The sequence below is a fragment of the Rattus rattus genome, chromosome 2, assembly GCF_011064425.1.
Source record: "Rattus rattus isolate New Zealand chromosome 2, Rrattus_CSIRO_v1, whole genome shotgun sequence".
Lineage (NCBI taxonomy): Eukaryota > Metazoa > Chordata > Mammalia > Rodentia > Muridae > Rattus > Rattus rattus.
Genome location: NC_046155.1, coordinates 211669452 through 211676477, shown reverse-complemented (window position 1 = coordinate 211676477; position 7026 = coordinate 211669452). Strand labels below are relative to the sequence as shown.

General features: G+C 43.2%; 1 pseudogene; it reads left to right on the top strand.

Annotated features, from left to right (window-relative positions):
• The first annotated feature begins 1362 nt into the window (after positions 1–1362).
• On the top strand, positions 1363–1728 carry LOC116894685 (annotated as a pseudogene).
• Positions 1729–7026: the final 5298 nt, after the last annotated feature.

Sequence of the window (7026 nt, the reverse complement as noted above, 5' to 3'; positions counted from 1 at the left end):
GACAATCTAAATTGTCTCTGTTTTCAGGAAGATGATGAACTGTCAGTCTCACTTTGACTCCGAAATCTACCACAGCCAGATGCCACTGGCAATATCTGTCTCGAAGTAGCCTACAGAAGCCATCAGCTAGGGGATGCTGAGAGGGCCCACCTGGTCATGGGAAGACACTGGGCAGTACTTGTCCCACATACCTAGTCTCATTGCATACACATTTCCTAACAAACACCTTGGAAGCTAAAGGCGGGTAAGCAGTACCTATATATATAAGTATTGGGATCCAAGGGATGCTTAATAGACTGGTACTGGAAACAAAGAGGACCCAGGCACACATAGGAACTCAGAGTGGTTGAACCAGCATCCTGCACACAACCTGAGAAAATGTAAGCACAGGAGAGAGAGGTGTGCACCAAGCTCCACCTTTAGCTGAGGACCTATCGGTAACTGACAGAGAGGCAGAGTCTGTTACCTTTAAGGGTGAACCAGGTAAAGACCACCCAGACGGGTGGCTACACACCCAAGAGTACATAGGCAATACTAATTGGACTCCATGATTTGTTTTGTTTTCTTTTCTGAATGAGGACACCAAGTTGAGTGGAAACGAACATGAGGTGCATCCGGGGAAAGCTTGAGGGAAGAGTGAGTATGACCAAAATACAATGTATAAAATCCTGAAAGGATTCATTTTAAAAATCATCTTTAAAAACATTCAAAGAATAAATAACAACAAAAACAAAAACCCACCACCGAGGAAGACTGTACAAACAAGACAAAATGGAGGAGCCAGGAATTGGCAACTCACACATACAATCCAAATGACCATGAGGCTGGGGCAGGGGAGTTTCCCAAAGGCAAGGCTAGCCTGGGCTACAGAATGACTCTCGGGCCAGCTTACTAGTCTACGAAGTGAAACCCTATACCAAACATTTGCTTACCAATAGGGAAGAAAGAAGTTGGGGAGGAAGAAGCCCAACTACTCTCAAAGACCCTCATTCGGTTTGTTTTTCCAAGAGAAAAACAGTAGGGTATGTATTGTCAGGACTCTCCATGAGCTGGGACAAATCTTCATAGAGCTAAGACGCTTGTCTTCTGCTCCTGGCTTTGCCCTACTCAGAAAGGACATTTCTGTAAGTCCAACCTACATGATGGGGTTCAGTTAAAGTCTTCTGTGGCACACTGGTTTAAAATGTCACTCGGTAGGATGAATTCCGGCTCACTGGTGGCAGCGTGGCACAGCCCAAAATCAACTACAAAGCAGCTAAGCTAGAAGTGTCTCTCTCCTGCTCAATCTCCTCTCCTTCCCCACACTTCAGCAGCGGCTCCCAGAGAGGAAGTAAAACCATTCTCGATAGCACTCCTGCCAACATGGTGAAGGTTCCTAAGACCCACCAGACATTCTGCAAGAAATGTGGGAAGCACGAACCCCACGAGGTGACGCAGTACAAGAAGGGCAAGGATTCTTTGTATGCCCAGGGATAGCGGCGTTATGACAGGAAACAGAGTGGCTACGGCGGGCAGACTAAGCCCATTTTCCGCAAAAAGGGTAAAACTACAAAGAAGATTGTGCTGAGACTGGAGTGCGTTGAGCCCAACTGCAGATCTAAGAGGATGCTGGCCATTGAGAAATGCAAGCATTTTGAACTAGGAGGTGACAAGAAGAGAAAGTGCCAAGTGATCCAGTTCTAAGCTGATTTTGTTATGAAGACAATAAAATCTTGACCTTTCACCCCCTAAAAAGAAAAAAAAAATCTCGCTACCAAATGACTTGGAAACATCTTCTATTTCTTTAAAATTCATCTTCAGTGGCCTGAACCCTTGACCTTTCCTAATTCTGTAAAGTAAAGCCACAGCTTGGCCACGACGTTCCACACACTGTCCCAAGCTCCCACAGTACCTCGACACAGTGGGATAGCACTGACTTCCGAATGAGTACATCTCTACACAGTGAAGGGCTACAATGTGCAGATGCCAACATTAACAGAGGTGCTTGCTCCATGAGACTCTGGAATATTTATCGTCTTTACTCTCCTCGTCCCACGGAATTACTTCCGTAATCAGAAAACAGTGTTTACAGTCATTAACATGGTTTCATATGGACTAGGATGACGAAACTGTTCCAGAACGTGTAGCAAAAAAAACCCTAAATCCCAGTAAGCACACACGAATGATGACTACCATGAAGTGATAAGTTATGGGGAGTCTCTCCCCTTCGTGTCCTTAAGACTTCCTATAGCGATAACCAAATGTTATTTTTTTTAATAGAAAATAACGTTCTTACAGAACCCAAGGGCACAGAGTAACTTTGAGGATCATAGCCTCACCCATGGCATAAAATATTTACTGTGTTTTACTGCTATTTCATGTTTAGAATTTTATAGACCGTAAGACTCTATAGAACAAGCCACCTGGTACTCAAGTAGCTATAATAAACACCCAGACGCAGTGAGGTAACGTACCAGGGCTGCTTTATCAGGCTGCATGAGCCATGAGAGAGTAAGGCCTGCCTTAATTACCAGTCATTTGAATTTCTGATAGATATTATGATGAATTTTAAACCTTGTTAATTTACTTTGGCAGCTTGACAATGGGCTCATTTCCAATCCTTTGAGGGAATTGCAAATTTCCCCTGCTTCGTTCTGGGGTGAGGCAGCGGTATTCATCCAAGTCTGTGACGGAATGCCGGGACTGAACATCAGTCAGGACACAACTGAATGCACGAGAGGCCTAACTTAGGAGTTTTAATGTTTCAGAGCAATAAAACAATCAAAAAAAAAATCAGCTCGAAACATAAATTTTTAAACATGGCCCCAAATCAATATTTATAACCTTTTGGCTATAAATAGTAATAAGAGAAAGAAATGTGATATAATTGTACAATAAATACTAAGCTGTAATGGATCCTTCCAAAACTCCCCCAAATTCCTTAACAAATATGAGTTCTTTCACCATTCCTTTAAAGCCAAGCCTCTTCAATCTTGTTTTTGTTTGCTTGGTTAGTTAGTTCTTTAGAATCAAGTAACCCAAACTAGCTAGTCTCGAAGTCACGTATAGGTCTAAGAGGGTGACCTTAGCTTCCTATTCTCCTACCTAGTACTAGGATCACAAACCTGTGCCAACCCACCCAGACGTGCTGTGCTGGGATCAACTCTGGAGTTTCAGGTTGGGCAAGCATTCTATCGACTGAGCTATGTCCCACGCCCTTCTGTGGTTGTATAATGTGAACCCCATGAAGAACGGAAGCTTCTTCTTCATTTTGCCTCCACCTGGGTTCCAAAGTCAGAAACGTGTGGAATCTGCCGAATTCCATCTCCCTGGAGGGGACCCAGATGAGGTTCAGGTAAAGTCAAAGACACATGGTGAAATACACTCAAGGGTGTATCTGTGGGTGCTTTGAGACTCATAGTGAAGATTTTTTAGTTTGGACAAGATATTACAAACTTCCAGAATATGGAATCTCCATGCAGGCTAAGGTCATGATGGCTCCTTTGACTACTTATCAAACATGTATATTTACCTCCAGGAAAATAAACGCCCAGATGCCAAAATCGCAGTAATCCTTTTTCTTATACAAAATGCAAATCAATTTCTTTCATGTTTATGGTGTGCTTGGGTACCGTCTGTGTTTTGGTACCAAGTGGTGTCCTTACCAGCCAATGAGCATAATTTCAAAGGAAGATAAAAGTGGTGAGTACAGGATGATCGTGTTTCTATTTCAGTGTTTGGAACATAAAAGGAGACAAGTCAAACAAAGAGCAGTGGGTGAATCAACTTGATACCAAAATGCCTCCTGGTGTAAGATCCTAGCTCTCCGATGGAGCATGTTCTCCTGTGTCCCCAGCCCTCCTGGCTTCTAGGCACATCTTGACGGAGTTAACTGTCTTCATCCACTCTGCATTATTCGAAACGGACAACCTGGAAAAGCTGACAACACACCAACACACAGGAGGAAAAAGACGGTGTCTGCTCACTTCCTTTTCTGACCTCTGGTCTCAGAGGACTCTCAGCTAACAAACAACCGAAGCAGAAGAGTGCCCTGGTTCTATCTCCAAACAAATCAATCAAAACTCAAAACACAGATGTAAATAAACCCATTTCCTTGCACAATTAACTTGAAACAGGCGACGTTTAGATTGGGTCTGCCGGCTTTGGAATTTCTGAGAGGTTTAAGGCTAGAGTTTACTTGTTTGGGGTGGACTGACGGTTTATTTAAGTGATTTCATTTCCTGAGTTAACATAACTAGTTATTTTATTACAGCACATCTGGATTCTTGTTTTAGTTTGGGGTTTGGGCTTTTGGTTTTGCTGCAGTAATAGTGCTGGTTAGCGTCAAGTTAAGGTTCTCCTTTCCCTGCGTTGGGAGTTCTCCTGTCCTTGCCATAAGGCATGTTCAATCCCAATTCCACTGAATGCTGGCATTTTCTGGAGAACTCATCAAATAGAGTACCAATTGCTGGCCTTTTCTGGAGAACTCATCGATAAGAGTACCAATTGCTGGCCTTTGTATGGACAGTAGATTCTCCAGCGACCTAGAATGAAGTCCTTGGATCCCTGCAGCCATGTGGCAGGAGATGCACACAGCCAAGAACGGGAACACCAGCTGTGTTTCCTCTCTGTGTGATGCTGTGAGAGAAACAAAGACAAACCAAGAACCATGAGGAGGCAGCACTAAGAGCCCTAGGCAAATGCAAGCAGCAATAAGAAAATGAAGAGAGCTCTCACCTAGCAAGTCAGGCATTGTCCTAACCACCTCAGTAAAAGAACACACTATTGTTCTAATAGGGAAGACATAAACCTCTAAATACATTTTTCTGTCAACAATATGTGCCCAAATTTAGTTCATGGAGAGGGTTCTTTCCTGTTTAGGGGAGGGCGGTTGTAATAAAAGCAAGCATACTAATCCCATTGAATGCTACCTCTTCAAGCTATAGCAGGCTTGTCAAGGAATCCCATTGAGTGTGTTAACTTCACACTCTCGGTCTGTTCCTAGGTCCTGGCCCAGTCACTTATGCTAGCTCCTTCCTCAGTGCCTATAGTTTGTGAGATGACTTTCGTGTAAAGGGAATGAAGGACTTACATGACACCTGCGTGAAGTAATTGCAGCTGATTTAAATGCTGTGTATATTTTTGTTGTCAATAATGCTTCTCTAGACTGGAGGGTGTTGCCTTTGGTGTCTGATCTGCCTCCCCCTTACTTTGGTAAACTATTCCTCTACATCCTTCCCCCAAGGAATTCTTAGTTCCAGGAGACTCAGGACAATCAAATGTCATGTTCACCATGCTCTATGCAATGGTGGACTTTGACTCATAGTGATCCAGGTGGAGACTCATCTAGAATCATCAATTGTCACTGATGTAATGTCTTTTTGGTTTAAGCCAAAAGTTCTAAGAACGCCATTGCAGAGCTCTCTAGAGTCCCCAAACCCCTGAGACATGCTTATAAAGCAAATCGGGAAAGAAATGGAAGCCAATTAATGAGCTGTTAATACAAAATCAAGTAGACCTGCACCAAGTCTGATGTCTATCCAGTACGGTAGTCAATATTGCGACATTTATTCTCAGTTTTTAGAAACCAGTTTGCAATCGGCAAACTGTGAGCTAAGTACAATATTCTTACATCCATTTAATCATTCAATCTTCTACACATTTCTTCAATAGTTCCCTAGACATCGGCTGTGTACTGTATCTCGGCGGTAACCCATAGAGTTTTTTCTTTATGTTATAGGAAACTGAAAAGTGGGTCAGACTCTAGAAGAAGATAGAATTCTAATCCTGTTTGGATTTTTTTAAAGTCTTATATTTTAGAGGTGGCTTAAGGCTTTCTCAGATAAGACTTTATACTTCAAGACCATATAGAAATTAGACACACACCTACCCTACATCTCATCTTTGAAAAATCTGAGTCCCAGGCAAGCATGGTGTCACATGCCAATAACCCTAACCCCTGAGAAAGGGAAATAGAAAGCGTTGAAGGTCATCATCGGGGACATAGCCAATTCAAGACCAATTTGAGTCACACACAAGACCCCATCTCAAGTAATAATAATAGTCCAGGAGAAATTTGCATTTTTTAGATACAGAAAAACACAGAGATGTACAAATAAGACCATTAAAACCACTCATGAGTCAATTGCTAAGAAGTAAACACTGTCAGAGTTTTAGGACTCCTGCTGTTGTAGGCAAACACACACCACACACGTTGGGACGATCTCTGAGGATCAAGCACTCCGTCTGTTCCCCCCTCTTCTGATACAACGAAATCAGAAGCCTGACTGGGATGTAACAAAGGCGCTTCCTCTAGAAATCCGAGCAACGCTTTGCCGTGCCTTCTCATTAGACACATGGATTCTGCCTGACTGACAACCGTCAGTGGTCGATTGGTTCTGTTCAGCAGGAGATAATTGGAAACGCTGCCTCAGCGGCTGCATGAGCAGCAGAAGATGACACACGTGAAATTGCCCTTCCCAGCGGAGCACAGAGGAGGCATCAGAACCCTGCAACCGGGAAGCTGGGATGTTCCGCGGGAGCTCCAGCCTCTTGTCCCCGTGTGCAGAGAGAGTCAGCCATCTATTAACGTGCTCACGAATCGGTCCCTCAGAGACTGGCTTATCGTTGCTCTCACAGAATTTAGAGACATGTGTTCCTGTGTAGATCGATCTAGAATCACCAACGGCAAGTGTGGCTTGCCAGCTGAGGACCGGGTAAATGAGCCTGAGTGGAGAGTGGGCTGCTTCTCTTGACGCCCAGCATCCTTATCCTCCAATGGTCTCATCCCTGTGACTGCGTGTCATAGCCAGCCATAACTGCAAATAGCTAAAAAAAAAAAAAAAAAAAAAAAAAAGCTCTTTGTAAAGATTGAAAGAGTTAATACAAGAAGCTTTTCTAGCACAACCTGGCCGCCCAAAAAGTGTTTAGTCAACTTTATTCTATTCTCCAGAGCTGTAAGCAGGGGCAGTAAATGATCACATGTATCTGTTCTATTTTTTAAAATTTTTTTTAAATAAAGTATATGTTGCTCAGATTGACCTTTTA